Below are 17889 nucleotides of genomic sequence, written 5' to 3'. Positions count from 1 at the left end.
CCCGAACAAGGCTCATCAAACTCCAGCAGGGTGGGTGTGCTACCCTCATGCTTACAGATAGGAAATGGGGGCTCAGAGAGGTGAAGTGACATGTCAACAGTCACACAGCCAGGAAGTGATGGTTTGATGGTCTTTCCATTAGACCTTGTTTCTCAGAGAAATTTTGATACCTACATCAAATGGCCTCTACACTCAGTCCCACCACTATGGCTGCCACAAAAGCAGAGTTTAAACTCGTCTCTGCCTGGGATGGCAGAGAGGTTGCAAGTGTATTTGAGGATGCTGTATTACAACACCCAAGGCTGAAGATGCTGCAGGATGAAAAGGCACATCTCACAGGCATGGAGGAAGCAGCAAGAAAGTTATGGGGTGTTAAAGGCACATGGTACTTAGAATGGGGCACATTCTCTCTAGAAGCAGTCTGGAGCTAATGGGGTAAAGACAAAGCAGTGTACAAAGAGCTTGGGAGGAACATCACCAGGAGAGCTGGAATTCAAGAACACAGAGTTCAAAGGACTTGGAGAAATCACCTAATGAGGCCCGCAGGCATCATTCCTGCTGGGTTCTTTCTTCATTTTATCATATTTTCCTTGTTTTTAAAAATGTGGGCTGGAGTATCAAAGGGCACAGTCAGCAAAGTGAAAAGGCAACATATGGCATGGGAGAAAATATTTGCAAATCATATATCTGATATGGGGTTAATATGCGGGATACATAAAGAGCTCTTACACTTCAACAACAACCGAATAACCCAATTAAAATATAGGCAAAGGACTTGAATAGACATTTCTCCAAAGAAGATATGCAAATGGCCAGGAAGCACATGAAAAGATGCTCAACGTCACTAATTATTAATCAAAACCACAATGAGATACCCCTTCACACCCATTAGGATGGCTGCTATTAAAAAAAACACCCAGAAAATAACAAGCGTTGACAATGATGTGGAGAAATTGGAACCCTGTGCGTTGCTGCTGGGAATGCTGCAGCCACTATGGAAAATAGTATGGCAGTTCCAAAAAAAATTAAAAATAGGATTACCATATGATTCATTAATCCCATTTATGAGTATATATCCACAAGAATTGAAAGCAGGGTCTCAGTGAGATATTTGCATGCCTATGTTCATAGCAGCATTATTCAGAAGAGCCAAAAGGTGGAAGCAACCCAAGTGTCCACAGACAGACAAATGGATAAACAAAATGTGGCATAAACATAGAATGGAATATTATTCAGCCTTGAAAAAGAAGAAAATTCTGACATATGCTACAATATGGATGAACCTGGAGGGCATTATGCTAAGTGAAAGAAGCCAGTCATGAAAAGGCAAATGCTGTATGCTTCATCTCTATGAAATATCTAAAATAGTCATATTCATAGAAACAGAAGGTAGAATGGTGGTTACCAGGGGCTGGGGGCAGGAGAAAAGGGGAGTTGTTTAATGGGTCTAGAATTGCAGTCATGCAAAGATAAAAATTTCTGGATATCTGTTTCAGAACAATGTAAATATACTTAATACTACTGAACCCTGTACAGTTAACCCTTGAACAGCATGGGTTTGAACTGTCAGGTCTACTTAATACATGGATTTTTTTTTCAATAGATACATATTATAGTATTATGATTCTCAGTTGGTTGAATCTGTGAGTGCAGAACTGTGGATATGGAGGGTGGATTTTCAACTGCCCGGAGGGTCAGCACCCCTTAACCCCTGTGTTGTTCAAGGGCCAACTGTACTTAAAAATGATTAAGATGGTAAATATTATGTTAAGTATATTTTATCACAATTACAGTCTTTAAAAAATATTAAATGTGGGCTGGAATCGATATTTCGGGGAGTTCCTTCTCTCTGTAGAAACCTCAGCTCCACTTTCCCCTGTTTTTCTGAGCCTCTTCCAGAAAACTTTTTCAGACAATGGGAAGAGTGGGAATGATTCTCTGACCAGGCCACTTCCAAATCTCCTCCCTCCCTCCCCAGCCTGCAGAGTCCCTCCTCTTTCGCTTACACCCGATGGATGTTCTTAGCCTGTTTCCAGTGTGTTCATGGAATGTGCGTTCTCAGAGGTACTAGACGAAGGCTGTTGATGAGGAGAAAGGTGTGGACAGCTTGTTCCAGCCCTGTAAGTTACAAGGAGCTCTGCGCTTGTCCAGCAATAGCATAGCTTTGTAGATTTCAGGCAAGCCTAGGCTTCCTCTGAAATGTTCTTTCACTGCAGGTACAAAAACACAGTAAACCACCATCCAAAAAAACCCTGTCCACCCGTGAATGGTGCTTTGTAAGCTGGTTAATGTATAACACTTTAGAAAGCTGGGCAGGGAGCATGTTTGCTTTTCCAACAGGAACCACATCAGGGGTGTCAGATGCCAATAATCCCAGGATTCTGTGGTCATAGGCTTTGAATCTGCAGCCAAACTTTGGCATCCAGACGTAGAGGCCAGTGATTTCCAACCTTTTCACCACCAAGGATCCCTTTTATTACTTTTTCCCCTGCGGGCCTCACATTTGGAAAAATTTTTATCTAGCAAAGCTACATTTATTATGGAATAATTCATTTTCCCAATTTTTTACTCACTCAGTGCTTCTGAGCCGCGTGAGATAACCACACCAAGCTAATATGATTTCAGTCAAAAGCAAAGAAACATGATATTGTACTTAGCTCTCTGTGGCTTTGTCTTGGCTGAATGTGCCATTTCTATTAGGCTTTTTAAAAAATATTTTAAAAAATAGCTTAAGAACACCACTTACTCCCTTTAGAGACCTCCAGATTGAGAACTGCCAGTACAAGGTAGTGGAAGCTCTGACAGGCTGACTATCAGCTGAAGAAGCTCCAAATCCCATGAACCACGAGTAGAACAGAATCTGTTCATCAGGAGGCCTCCCTGCTTTATTTCACTAGCTGAAGTGTTTCGTTTGTTTTTTTTTTTCCCCATGCAAAGGGAGTGATGAAAGAGATTGTTCCCCAAACAAAAATAACAAATGTTTACCAAGCCCCTACCTAGATGTCTGGTGCTGTGACAAGTCTCAGACAAAGTCTGCCTCCCCCAGGTCCCCTGCTCCCCAGTTCTAAGTCATGCTGCCTCTGGATTGAGGATCTTTGGTCAGAGGGCGTCATCTAAGCCAAACGTCCCTTCCCACATGCAATACAAATGGACACGTCTATGTGTCTGTCTATGCTACTAAACTGGAATCCTCCTGAGGTTTGATGAAGCATAGACTGGTTATTACAGGTACACAGGTCACGGGCCACAGGTAGAACCGCTCCCCACCATTTATTTTTGTAAGTCATCACCCGGGGCTGCCATGTCTCTGGCTAATCCTTGGCTAAACACTCGCTTCTGCAACACTCAGTATAGCTCTGTCCTCTCCCTCCTACCTCATCACCCTCCCACCTTGGCATGATTGAATACATACACCAACATGCACCGGGCCGATAAAAGAGCATGGCTCAGAGCCCTGGCACCCCATTTTGGAAAGGGCACTGACCCCTGCTATAAAAGAAGCTCAGAAAGGACAGAGAATGAATGCGGCCGAGACATGTCTCTCCCTGCGGTGTCACTGGGTGTAATTTAAGCAGAGGCATTCCTGCAGTTGTTACACCCAGGCAAGTGTGGGGAATGAAACAGTTGTCTGTGACTGATTTAAACTGTGGTTTTTGACAACTGTGGCCTGGATTGAAGTGTCCCATCTGTTAAATTTAGTGTCCAAGGGAGCTGTGAACATGAGCTCTCATAGCAGCAGCTCCAGTTCTGTGGGGTCCTTGACAACTCAGGAAGAGTTCCTATCCCCAAACCAAATTGGACATTTTCTCTGCATCTAAGGGTTGTTTTAATTAATACAGTTATTCCTGGAAGGATACTGGAATGCAGGAACAAGGTGGGCAGAACGTGGAGGGGGCAGGGAGGGGAATGGGGAGAGCCCCTTTTCAAATATTTAAGAAATAATCAGGACTATCCTTATGCAAAGGTCACCCAAATACCCTCTTCTCAAATTCCCACCTCTACCCCAATCCTCACCCCATCCCCATCGCCCTCTTCTCTCAGCCCGAAGTCCCCTGATAACCCCTGCTTCTAGCAAAAGCATTGTAAGCTCCCATTCAAATTAAAACGTTATTAAGACATTATCAACCGTTAACATCTACTGTGCATTTTTCTATCAGATTTATGCTTGTAACATGATAGAGCCCAGAGGAAAAAACCGATATGGTTTGGATGGAGGAAAGTAAGAGAAAAAGATGCTGCGTGGAGAAGGCGGTCCTGAGTGAGACTTTGCCAGTGATAGAAGGTGAGAGTTCTGCATGGAGAAGGCAGGATGGCTCTATTGCCATCCAAAGAGAAAGGATGGTGATGGGAATTCCCTGGTGGTCCAGCAGTTAAGACTTCGGCTTTCATTGCTCTGGACCCGAGTTCGATCCCTGGTCTGGGAACTAAGATCCCACAAGCCTACATGGTGCTGCCAAAAAAAAAAAAAAAAAAAAGAGAGAGAGAGAGAGAAGGGAGGAGGGCGAAACATGCAGGTGAGGAGACCCGTGGCACATCATTTTGCCCTAGGTGGGCCCTTGCTCACTGTCTCCATTCCAGAGGAGCTTGGTACGAAAGAAGTTTCTATTATACCCATTCTCAGTGGCAGCCTTCCCAGCTGCCCCAGTCAACTAATCCATGACCGTCTACGACTATATTTGGCTAGTCAGCCTCCTGTGTCTACAAATACCAGCTTGGGGAACTCACGTAAACTCCTCACTCCTCCAGATTTAGGCTATCCCCAGTCTGATCTCCCATTATTTGCCAACATGAACTCTGAAACCCAGCCCCGCCAATCCACCTCGCTGTTCTTTCCTGAAGCTCATCCCCAACACACACCACATTTCCATCTGGCTGACTCAGGGCCTGAAACGCTGCAGATCTCTCTACCCCGTTCCCCAAATGCCTACTTTCTCTCAAAGCACTGTGATCCTTTCAGGCCCAGCTCAAGTCTCATCTACTGCTGAAGAAGTTCCAGACAATTCTAAATTCTGCAAAATGAAAACAAAAATTAAAAACGCACAATCTACTGGAGGATATAGGAAGTAAAATAGACAATTATAGTAAAAGTGTGATGAATGAAGCACGTAGGTTCAAATCCTGGTCCTGCTACTTACTAGCTGCAAAATTATGGTTGAATCATTCAACTTCTTTGAACCTCAGTCTCCACATCTCTAAAATGGGGAAATGAACAGTACTTACCTCATTGGGCTAATGGAGAAATTGAATGAAATAATGCATGTAAGGCACCTGGCACAGGGTTGCTCCCTTCTGTTCCAGGGTCTTAGACATGATCCAAGAGGCAGTAAGGGCTGATGGAGGGTTTGTCCCTGTTTCTTTAGGCTGAAGATTCTATAGGGAAAAGCTTTGACAGAGAAACAGAGATACGCAGCTTGAGCAAAGTGCCCCTGGGGTGGAGGAGAAGAGTGAATGTCTGTAGGAGTGTTGGGAAGGGAAGAGGTCTGACTTCCTGGTGGGGGCCAGACTGCAGGGGCTGTTTGGAAATGAAGAGTGGAAGCACTATCTTGGTTGAAGGCCAAGCTGGACAAAGTACCACTTGGTAGAGAGCAATCACTCCTCAGCTTCTGGAAAGGGGAGAGAGAAGGAGAAATGCACCCACATTCTGTAAGTCACAAACTACAGAAGCCTTAGGGTCTTCCCTACTGAGGGACAGGCACTACCCCTCACCTCAACGGAAGCAAGAAGCTCATTGCTGGGGGCCCGCATGACAAGAGAGTCCCCAGATCACATTTTCTCTTGGCCGCTTAGGAAGCCCCTGGTGCCCCCTTTCATTCCCACCACGCTTGCCTCCTCCCAAGAGCTGATGGGTTCAGTTGTATGCAAAGTCAGCCTTCAGAAGAGTAATTCTAAGTTCGGGACCACAGGAACCTTCACCAAGACTTGGAGTAAGCACCTTAGATGCCTTCAAAAACTGATACCCTCACTATAAGTGTTTGGCTTTTTTGAGTGCTCTTGTGTCTTGGCTACTGACCTTCTTCCCATGGTTCTGTAGCTTTAGGAAGTTTCACTCTCCAAGTAGGATTCTGTTAAATAGGAAAAACTATGCTGAGTATCTTTCTGTCAGAGGAAGCAGCAACATCACCCACTGTTGACATCTCCAACTTGACGTCTCCCATGGTCCCCGTGCTGGGGCACAGCCGCCAAGCGGCACCAAGGCATGAAGAAAGCTACCAGGCATAGGCCTTTGTCTGACAGCTCACAGTTGAACTTCACTTAGGGCAAGGGGCTCCAAAGGGATGAGGCACCAGCCTGGGAATCTTCCAGAGGAATCCTTGTATCTGGGTGTAATTCCCTCACCAGTCTTGGAAGTGTTTGTGCATGCCCTGTTCCTGAGGGTATGTATGCTCTTCTGAAGAGGGTGTCTTACTTAGGATTAGAGCTCTATAGAGGGTGGAAGGGAAGGAAGGAAGGAAGAAGTTCACTAAGATTGCCTCCAGACCCCAAACTTGGGCCCAGCTAACCATGGCAGTATGGCACAATGGAAGTGGCCAGGCCTTCCACCCAAAAGCCGGGATTTGAATCTCAGCTCTGCCACAGAAAGACCCATCTTACTGTTGTGAAAACTAAACATGATGATATACAGGAAGCACACTGTGCATGACACATGTTCCATCAAAATCAGCTGAAGCAGAGGTGCTAAGGAAGAATTTGCTTCCTGTGCTTGGAATATCAGCTCATTTGGGGGGCAGTGTGCTTGTGTTCATTCTCTAAACCTGTTACTCCCAATGTTTTCCACTAGTCCCAAACTCCCACCACTCTTGTAACCCTCTCCCTTTGCTGCCTGCTTAAAGGAGCCAAGATTTAGCCAGACCTCAAGGTGGGAGAAGACCTCTTGCGTACCACGAGGCAGGTCTCAGGCCTGTACTCTCTGGGCTTTGGTTTTTGTTGAGTGTGCTGTGCTCCACTATCTTTTCCCACCCCCATCCCTTAGCTATTCCTTCCTCCCCTTCATCTTATCAAAGCCAGACTTATCCTTCAAGGCCCCATTCAAATTCCTCATCACATGAATCCTCCTCCCATGCTCTATCATTGTTAATACATCCCACACATATTCACCCTTAACAAGCCTGGTTGTATGAATGTGATTGTTTCATTTCCAGGAAGCATGGAGGCAATCTGAGAACTGGGGCCAGTCAAATCTTCTCTCTTTTCCATATCCTTGCATTCCTTCAAGGAGCAAGCATTATGCCAGGCTCTGGGGCTAGAGATGAACTTGACACCGTCCCTGTCCTCAAAGGGGGGTAAACACCTCGAAGAAAGATTTAAGAGGAGTGCTATGCCATTTGAGGTCGCTGGCCAGGGTCAGGTATTCAAGGTAGAGAAAAGGGCACGTGGAAAGACCTGGGGAAAGGGAAAGTCATGCCATGTTCTGAAGATGATTAGAGCACCGTATAGTGCAAACTTTGGCCACACAACAGGAAATATGGCTGGAGATGGAGAGTGAGGCCACCTCTGAAGGGCCTGGTTTTTGAAGCTGAAGAATCTCAATCATATCCTGTAAGCAATGGGAGCCGAGGGAGCTTTCTCTATGCTAGCAGTGAACATATTTTCTATCAACTATCTGTCCACTTGTCAGTTTTTCCTCCAGCACTGGTTCTCACCCAGTGGTTTTGCCCTCTATGAGAACCTTGGCCAGGTCTGTGGACATTTTTAGTTGTCATAACTTGGAAGATGCTACTGGCATCCAGTCAGTAGGGGAACAGGAATATTGCTGAACATGGTACAACATACTGAACAGCCCCTACAACAAAGAACTGCCCAGTCCCTCATGTCAATAGTACCAAAGATGAGAAATCCTGTCCTACAAGAATGACTATGGTCTCTCTCTCCAAGGTCCAGCAGGTTCTCAGATACTGTGAGTGCTTGAGTGCTTAACAAACACTGAATGAATTACCTGAATGTCCCAGATCCTTTTCTGGGAAAAGTGTGTATCTAAATAGCTACTGCTCTATTTAATTACTCTCTTTCCCAACACATTCTCTGTGTGTCTGTCTCCGTCTATTAGATTGTAGTTCCATGAGGGCAGGGACTCCGGCTGGTTCACTGTTGTCTCCCCAGCAGTTAGGTGAGTGACTGGCAAATATTAGGTGCTCATAAATGTTTGTTGAATCACTGAATGGTAGATTTGATGCGTGGGGCTGGGGATAGAGCCCAGAGGAAGCTAGGGTTTGAAGTAATTGAGATTTCTCCTTTCCTGGCAAGAGGCAGAAAGGGGAGACTGACAGCCCTTAAGATCTTCCGTACTGAATTCCCCCAAACCTACTCTCTCCTTTGGACCATGACTTCGTTTTCAGAAGTTTAATTATCGTGTGTCTTGGATTTCTTTAGGCTTATTCTGTTTGGGGTTCACTCAGCTTCTTTAATTTGTAGGTTTATATCTTTTGACAAATTTGGAAAATTCTTAGCCACTATTTCTTCAAATATTTTTTGAGCCCCACACTCCTTATTCTCTCCTTCTGAGATTCCAATGATACAAACATTAATTCTTCTGCTATTGTCCCACAGATCCCTGAGGCCCTGTTCACTTTTTTTTTCAGTCTATTTTCTCTCTGCTTTTCAGATTGGGTAAGTTCTATTCATCTGTCTTCACATTCACTGATTCTATCCTGTTATCTCCACTCTACTATTGAGCCCATCCAGTAAGTATTTTTGTTGTTGCTGTTGTTGTGTTTTTTAGTTCTATAATTTACCTTTAGTTCTTCTTTACATTTTCTATTTCTGTCCTGGGATTTCCCATGTTTTTCATTTGTTTCAGAAGAATTTGTAATTGCTCGTTGAGGCCCACTAACCCTGCCTCACTTTGCCTTGTTCAGTCTTCTCCCTGCAGGATGGGCGTGGAGACTCCACACAGCTAGACTACTCTGGTAGCAGGGCATAGAAGATCAGCTCCCCACTCAGCTCCACTGAAACCCCAGGGGAGTGGTGTGCCATTGTTCCATTGATGCTTAGTTGGAGTAGGGTGGGAAGTGCCCCCCAAAATGTGTTCTATTATTAGATGACCCTTTTCCTAGGCCTTTGACTAGGAGGAACGGGCTTTCCTTAGAACTTTTTTTTGGTTGGTGCCTGTTGGAAGTTTTGGGTAGGGGTTTCTGCAGAGTCCTATCTGGAATATATGGGAGGAAATAAGAAAACCCAGGGGACTCAAGGCTGTGTTGTTGCTCAAGTCCTGAGGTCCTTAGGTTGCCTGCTTTCTTCTCACCTTTCAGTCTTCCTATGTTTGTTTGTTGTGGTAGGTCCAGTGTTTTTTAGTTGTAGGAGGGAGGACCTGGGAGGGAAGGAGAGGAGAACGGTATTCCTCTGTTTTGGCCAAAACCAGAAGTCTGGGCCATGAAGTTTAACCTTATGTCTCATTTTAGGCATTAGAGCCCAAGTCAGTCACCACCTGCTAGGAGAGGTTTCGGGATGTGTGTGTAATACACATGTCTTACATTTCTATACATCATGGGTTTTCCCAGTGCTTTTATATCCAGGATTTCATTTGATCTTCATGACAATCCAATGAGGTAGGTACTATTGTTAGTATCTCCATTTTATCGATGAGGAAACGGACACACTCGGAGATCAGTTAATTTGCCCAGGGGTGGCAGAGCTGACATTTGAGCCCAGGCCTCCAGGCCCTAGTTTAGGGCTCCCTTCATCGTACACGTCAGGAATGGTCACCAGCCTGATCTACCTCTCACCCACCAGCTTCCCTTCGCCAGTGGGCACCCAGGGTTTTCCAGCCTGCCTTCCCCCTCTGGACTCCACCCTCCTCCCTCTTTTGCTCTAGATCAGTCAGCAGGGATTTTACAAGTGCCCAGCACTGTGACTTCACAGTAATAGGTTCCAAAGGGCCACTTAGACCTCAGTCATCCCAGTCAATCCAGACCAGCAGGGAGGGGCTGGGGAGTGGGAGCTGGTCCGTATTCTCTAGACATTGCAGCTGTGGGGATCTAGCAGAAATGTTAACTGAGGCCAGGACTTGTGCAGTCACACAGGACCCTGTGCTTCAAGAGGTCCCGGGCCTGGCTTAATGCTCTGCCATCACCGTCTTGAAATGACTTATAAATTTGAACAAGCGGCCCTGCGTTTTCATTTTGCACTGGGCCTCACAAATGATGTAGCTGTTTTGGGCTGAGGCCCATTCTAGTCACCTCTCTGGGAGCAGGGTTCAGTCTCCCAGAAAAGGGCAGAGGAACCTGCAAAGTTATGGCCTTGAATGAAAGGCCCCCAAGCATGAAATCTGTTCCTGTGAATTTCACACCACACTCCCATTCTTTTGTAGTCAGTCAGGCTCAGTGACCTGTGTGAACTTTCTCCCTGAGCCCAGAGCCCTGCCACCTCCAAGTCTTGGCTACATTGCTCAGCTCTACCAGACCACTGGCACTCCATCTCTCAAAAGTGGTTTCTCTCTGATTAGACAGAATATATCTGATGCATATATAAACCTCCCCACTACATATAATCTCCTTTTAAAAAAATCGAGGTAATATTGGTTTATACCGTTATATAAGTTTCATGTGTACAACACTGTATTTCTACTTCTGTATACACTACAGTGTGCTCGCCACTCAAAGTTTAGTTTCCATCCGTCACCATGCAGTTGACCTCCTTCACTCCTTTAGCCCTCCCCACACCCCTTTCCCCTGTGGGAACCACTGTTCTGTTCTCTGTATCTATATGTTTGTTTTCGCTTGGTTTGGTTTGTTCATTTATTTTACTTTTTAAAATTCCACTTAAGAGTGAAATCATACGGTAATTGTCTTTCTCTGACTTATTTCACTTAGCATAATATATGCAGATGGCCAACAGGCACATGAAAAGACGTTCAACATCTCTAATTATCAGGAAAATGCAAATCAAAACCACCATGAGATATCACCTCACACCTGTCAGAATGGCTATAATCAAAGAGGAAACAAACTTTAGAATGCTGGAGAGGATGTGGAGAAAAGGGGACCCTCATACACTGTTGGTGGGAATAAATTGGTACAGCTAGTATGGAAAATAGTATGGAGATTCCTGAAAAATTAAAAATAGAACTAGCATATCTGATGCAGTTATTCCACTTCTGGGTATATATCCAAAGAATATGAAGACACAAATTTGAAAAGATATATGCACCCCCTTGTTTATTGCAGCATTATGTACAGTAGCCAAGATATGGAAACAACCAAAGTGCTCATCAACAGGTGAATGGATAAAGAAGATGTGGGACTACTGGGCATATACCCTGAGAAAAACATAATTCAAAAAGAGTCATGTACCACAATGTTCATTGCAGCTCTATTCACAATAGCCAGGACATGGAAGCAACCTAAGTGTCCATCGACAGATGAATGGATAAAGGAGATGTGGCACATATATACAATGGAATATTACTCAGCCATAAAAAGAAACGAAATTGAGTTATTTGTAGTGAGGTGGATGGACCTAGAGTCTGTCATACAGAGTGAAGTAAGTCAGAAAGAGAAAAACAAATACCGTATGCTAACACATATATATGGAACCTTAAAAAAAATAATGGTCATGAAGAACCTAGGGGCAGGACGGGAATAAAGACACAGACCTACTAGAGAATGGACTTGAGGACATGGGGAGGGGGAAGGGTAAGCTGGGATGAAGTGAGAGAGTGGCATGGACATATATACACTACGAAATGTAAAATAGATAGCTATTGGGAAGCAGCCACATAGCATAGGGAGATCAGCTCGGTGCTTTGTGACCACCTAGAGGGGTGGGATAGGGAGGGTGGGAGGGAGACGCAAGAGGGAGGAGATATGGGGATATATGTATACGTATAACTGATTCACTTTGTTATAAAACAGAAACTAACACACCATTGTAAAGCAATTATACTACAATAAAGATGTTAAAAAAAAGATGTGAAATACTACTCAGCCATAAAAAAGATGAATTCTTATCATTTGCAACAACATGGATGGACTTTTACGGTACTATGCTAAGTGAAATAAGTCAGACGGAGAAAAACAAATACCGTATGATTTCACTCCTTTTGTTTTTAAAATTGAAATGTTTGAGATAGTTGTAGAGTCTCCTGCAGTTTTAACAACTAGTACAGAGAGATTCTGTTTACCCTTTCCCCAGCTTTTTTTAATAACATTTTGCAAAACTCTACTATATCACAACTAGGATATTGATGTTGATACGATTCACAGATCTTATTCAAATTTCCTGTTTCACTTATACCCACTTGTGTGTGCATTTAGTTCTCTACAATTTTATCACACGTGGGTTTGTGTATTCTCCACCACAGTCAAAATACTGAACAGTACCATCACCTCAAGGATCTTTCGTGGTATTACCCTTCATGACTGCACCCACATCCCTCCTGCAACCCTCTTCCCCACCAGTGGCAAACACTAATCTGTTCTCCAGTTCTAAAATTAGGACATCTGGGCTGGTTGCAGGTTTCGGCTATTATGAATATCAACTCTGTTTTTGACCGTGTGTTCTTATGAATTCATGGCCACTTTAAATGAGTTACTAAAGCAAGATTTGTCAGGAAAAGTCTTTGAATCTCCTATCAGTCAATGTTTTTTTTTTTTTCAATTTAGAGGCAACACGGGCCAGGAGAAAGCTATAGGGCTTTGGAGTTGGGAGAATTGTTTTTTTTATAATAACAGGGCTCCATTATTTCCTTCCTGCGTGGCCTGGGGCTGGTTACTTAACACTCCACAGCCATCACCTCCACCACCATCACCCCCACCTCCACTCAGCATCTCCCCTATCTTTGTTTACCAGGAAAAACAAAACCTCTGTGCAGAGTTGTTTTTGTGAAGATTAAATGAGATAGCACATGAAAGCTCCCAGTACTTTGGGGCTTTCCAGAGTCCCTTCTTTCTTGACACCAGCTGAGGAGGGGGAATGAATCGAAAATAGTGAAAAGTTGAAACTGTAAATTTTAATAATGCAGTTTGAATACTCCTAAGTATTTACAACAAGGGGAAAATAGGACCAGAATGAGTGTACAACTGGGACTTATAATTAGCTTAATGAGACTTCTGAAGAGCTCTAGGAGGGAACTGGGAAGACTTCTTTTAACTAAGTCAAACAGGACCTTGTCCCGTCCCTCACGCCCTCTCCCAACATTGGGGAGGCTTAATTAGTTTAGCAGCTCTTTTCTTTCAAGATCTGCCTATAACAAGCTACAGTCTCCCTTAGTCCAATTTTGCAAAAATCCTAGATTAGTAGAGCCCAGATGAATGACATTTTATTGGGATTGAAAAAGAGTCCTTTCCCCCATGTTGGAAAACTTTCATAATTCTGTTTGTTTTTAACCCCCTCCCAATCTTTCCTTCACTCTCCGGCTCAATGACAGCTCAAGGCTGCCTCCACCCTTTTTGTTCTAATTCTATGAGCTTTCCCCGGCACTCAAAGGGCTGTTGATGGATATATAGCTTTGCCAAAGAGACATTGGGTTGGCCAAAAAGTTCGTTCGTGTTTTTCTGGAACCCCTGAACAAACTTTTTGGCCAGCCCAATACTATCACTCCCCTCAGACTGCCCCTGTTTCTCAAGTTTTGAAATCCCAGAAGACAGTTCTGCTTGATTTTCTAAGCACTTTCTGTGAGTGTGTGATGGGTCCATCTCAGGGTGTCTTGCTAAGTTGCTACTGACTTCCATTCCGAATGTCTCTGGAATCCATTGCCAAGTATTTACTGCACATCTACCTGGGGCCTTGCCCTGTGCTTCACACTGTGGGGAGTGCAAAAGCCAGAGCTGTTGTCCTCAAGGGGTTTGCAGTTTGAGGAAACCCAAGTACACACATGAAACAGTTGGAGAATGATTACGAAGAACCCTGTGGGATATGACACTGACTCAGAGTGAGATGATTGGTCAGAGAGGTTGGAGATCAGTGAGGGAGGAAGAAGGCTTCATGGAGAAAGTATGGTTGGAGAATCAAAGGATAAGCCAGACTTGGCTAGATGGAGGAGTGAGAAAGGACAGTCCCAGTAGGGGGACATCTTGAGTAAAAACATGGGGGCAGGGGGAGGCTTGAATCATGCTTCCTGACCTGAGCTCTGGGTCGCCTCAGTTCCTGACTTCTTGTCTTGCCTTCTGCTTATGGCCTCGCCCACCCTCACCTGGTACCCAATGCTCAGTTCTCTGGGGCTGACACTCAGCTACAATGTATGCTTAAGTTTTGAATGCCAGCTGTATCCAAAGAATCATCCCCACCCAACCATCCCAACCCTGAGTTCCCTACCCCAGCACCCATCAGTGGTGGTGATGTTTCTGAAAGCGTCCAGCCTTGAGATTTGGAACACAAAGGCCAGCTAGACCAGCACCAAGGAGTAGTGGGGAAACCAATCACAGGAAATGGCTAAAATGACATCCCATGGTGGAGGAAGGGCCTTGGTAACCAAACAGAGGGGTACAGATGTAATATAGTCAGAGATTAGGAACCACCGTAACCATTTATTTCTATTACTAGGGACAGAGGTTTCCTTTGACTAATATTAAGAAACTAGAGCCCTTTAGTTGACAAGGAAAATGAGTTGCTTCCCCTAATTAAAGGAAATTCTGCCGACAGCCCAGTGAAGACTATTTTTGTGTTAACCAGGCCAACAGGGAAGACATCCAATTTACCCCCTCCCAAAGTCTTGGTTGAACTCCACCCCACACCGGCCCAAGGCTATTTGGTTTGGAAGCTGACAGTCCAACCTCTTCCGTGGCTTCTGTTCGCACTCTCACTGGCCTTGGGGGGATTGTGAAGTCCAAAGAAGCAGGGACTGCAGTCAGCTAGCCAAAACCAAATGCTGCCCCACACCACGGCTGTACCACACTCCACACCGGGTGCAGCTGGATTTTCCCCATAGGGGAAGTCGATTTTACAACCTAGGGGTGGAAAATGCCCGAGATGGGAGAAGAGATCGGGCAAGGAATGCCGCTGGAGGATGCAAAAGGGCAGACTCCAAGACCTGGGTGTGTGTTGAGATGGAATTAACCGGAATCTTACAGCATCTTGGACAGAGTAGCCACCAACGTGCTCTACCAATCCTGGGTTACCGAATCAAAAAGATTCTTACAACTATCCCCGCAAACTTTTGAAGGAGGTCAAAACTTGTTCAAGAATAAGTCAAATGTACCACTTTACCCGGAATGTGAAACAAACAAAAAAATAGCACAGACTGAAAACTTCCACAAAATAAATGAATGGCTGGTCTTTAACTCATTGAGGGCTGAGATCATGTTTCTTATTGCTCTCCATTATATCCCCGAGACCTAACATAGTATCTGGCACATAGTAGAAGCTCAGTAAATGCTTGTTGAATGAATAAATGAATCACAGTAATAATAGCAATGACAGTAATAAATATGTATTGAGCCCCAATTGTACCCCAGGCAGTGCTCTAAGTAATTTACATGTGTTAACTAGCTGATTGGATCCTCACAGCAGCCCTCTAAAGTAGGCTCATTATTATTCCCATTTTATAGAGCAGGAAAGCAAGGCTCAAGAGGATGGTTCCTTGCCCAAGGGTATACGACAACTAGTAAGCAACAGAGCTTGAATCGTTACTTACTGAGAGAAGGCAGGGACACCCTGGCTATCTCTTGACCACTTGTGGTCACTCAGCGTTCATAATGATCAACCAAATGTACTATGAGGCAGACCCAAAGTGGCGATTATTTATTATTTCCCCTGCCTGGGATGCTATCCTCAATCTCCTGTATCACCCTACCACAAATGCACACATCACTCCTTTCTTCCTATTAGAATCCCACTCACGCTTAAAGATGCAGTTCAAATTTCACCTCTTTTACCAAGCCTGTGCTGACTACTCTTGCTGGAAGAGCTCTCTCCCACTTTGGAACTCATATGGCACTCGTGGGCCATACCACTCATTTGATACTTGGAAGCTAGATAGCATGCCGGTTAAGAGCCAGACTTTAAAAGTCAGACACAGCTGGATTTAAATTCCAGCTCTGCCAATTTACTAGGTGTGTGACTGTGGGCAAGTTACTTAACCTCTCCATCAAGGAGCATGATCTTTGAACTGGAAAGAGAATTAAAGCCCAAGATAGATGAGGAGATAATAAGGGAGTACTTAGTTGCCTTCAGTGAGTTCAAGTTTCCAGGCCCGGACAAATTACATCCGAGGCTACTGAGAGAATGTGCAGATGTGATCACAGAGCCAGTCTTAGTAACCTTTGAGAAATCATGGCAAAGGGAATAGGTGAGAGACGCAAAGAGGCAGGCAAACGTTGTTCCAAGTTTTATTGAAGGGGAGGGGGCTGGTGTTGCAGAGTGCAAAATGTATATCCTGGAAACTGCAGACCAGTGAGCATGGCATTGGTCTTTGGCAAAAGCATAGAATGCACTATTAAGCAGATCATTTTTGAGGCTTTAGAAAGGGAGCGGAAATCACTAGGGGTAAGCATGAGCTCACTAAAAGCAAGTCATGCTTAACTAAGCCCATTTCCTTTTCTGAATGGATATCTAAAAGGGTAGATGAAGGGGATACCGTAGTGTAATGTATCTGGATTTCAGTGAGACATTTGAAAAAGTCTTACGCTATCCTCGTGGAGAAGGTGGAAAAATTGGAGCTGGTTGGTAGCAGAAGTTATATGGATTGCTTCAAGTTTGAACAACCTTATTAAAAATGATTTTTAATAAAGGGAGAACTCTAAGGTCATGCTGCAGTCTTCCGTCCTGGACTCTCTCTCATTCAATAGTTTTATTAGTCGAGTTGATCAAATATGCAGATAAAAGAAACTTGGTGATACAGAGCATGCACTTTCAATGGAGGCGATATCGCCCCCAAGAGGGCAAAATTGCTTCTTGAGGAGGGAAAAAAACCTTCTACATATAGAGCACAGACCTGTAGAGAGTAAATAAACATATACACAGCATATCAGCGTTATTAAAATTTCACGGGCAGAGATTAGAGAAAAATGTCTTAGAAGGCTCCTTAGAGGTGTAAAAATGGAAATAAAAAAGGTTGAGAAACATTGGTATAAAGAATATGATATTTTAGATGAGAGACTCAACATCTAGAAAAATCATAAGGGAGGTAAATTGAAATAAAAAAATAAAGTGGGACTTCCCTGGTGGTCCAGTGGTTAAGACTCTGTGGTTACACTGCAGGGGGCGCAGTTTCGATCCCTGGTCGGGGAACTAAGATCCCTGGCATGTGGCCAAAAAAATAAAATAAAATTTAATTTAATTTAAAAATAAATACGAAAAGTAAACAAGGTGACGGTTATCGAGGATGCATGTAAAGCCCGGCATCTAGGCTAAAATAAAAGTCAATTGTATAAGCATAGAATCAGGCAAATAATAGTAGTTCGTGCAAGAAACGAAAGAGGGTTTTAATTGAGCTACAAGCTCCACATTGAGCAGACGACAACCCAAATGGAAAAAGATCTGGAAACCATGTCCCATGAGGCATGATTTAAATGAACTGAGGATATTTGGCCTGAAGGACAGAAGACGTGGGCTGACATGACAGATATCTGTCATGTGAAAGAGGAATTAGAAGTAGTTTATGCAAAACTAACTTTTTCCTCAACCTAAGGAATACGTTTTTTTAACAATTAGGGGATGTTCAAACGTGGAACAAGCTACTTTACAGAGGGATGAGCTTTCCAGATTATCGGGATGATATTCCTGCACTGAGCGGGAGGGTAGATATAACCCCTAAAGTTTCTTCTAATTCTCAGATTCGATGATGCCCGACTCATTGGAAAGTTATGGAGGTGGAAAAGATGGCTGATGAACCCAGACAAAACACCCTCCCTTGGTTTCAGAGCCAAAATCCCACAATATGGGGCATACCTGCTTGAGAAATCTGTCACTCAGGAACCAAATCAGGTGCCAATATTGAGAGCCCTCATTCTCCCGGGT

General features: G+C 44.1%; 1 long non-coding RNA gene across 1 annotated transcript in view; it reads left to right on the top strand.

The window, feature by feature from the left end:
• Window positions 1-17889, top strand: part of LOC118888465 — a 400177-nt gene that overhangs the window by 243261 nt on the left and 139027 nt on the right. The window lies entirely within an intron of this gene.

The sequence above is a fragment of the Balaenoptera musculus genome, chromosome X (genome assembly GCF_009873245.2).
Source record: "Balaenoptera musculus isolate JJ_BM4_2016_0621 chromosome X, mBalMus1.pri.v3, whole genome shotgun sequence".
Lineage (NCBI taxonomy): Eukaryota > Metazoa > Chordata > Mammalia > Artiodactyla > Balaenopteridae > Balaenoptera > Balaenoptera musculus.
This window is presented reverse-complemented; position numbering and strand designations above follow the sequence as displayed.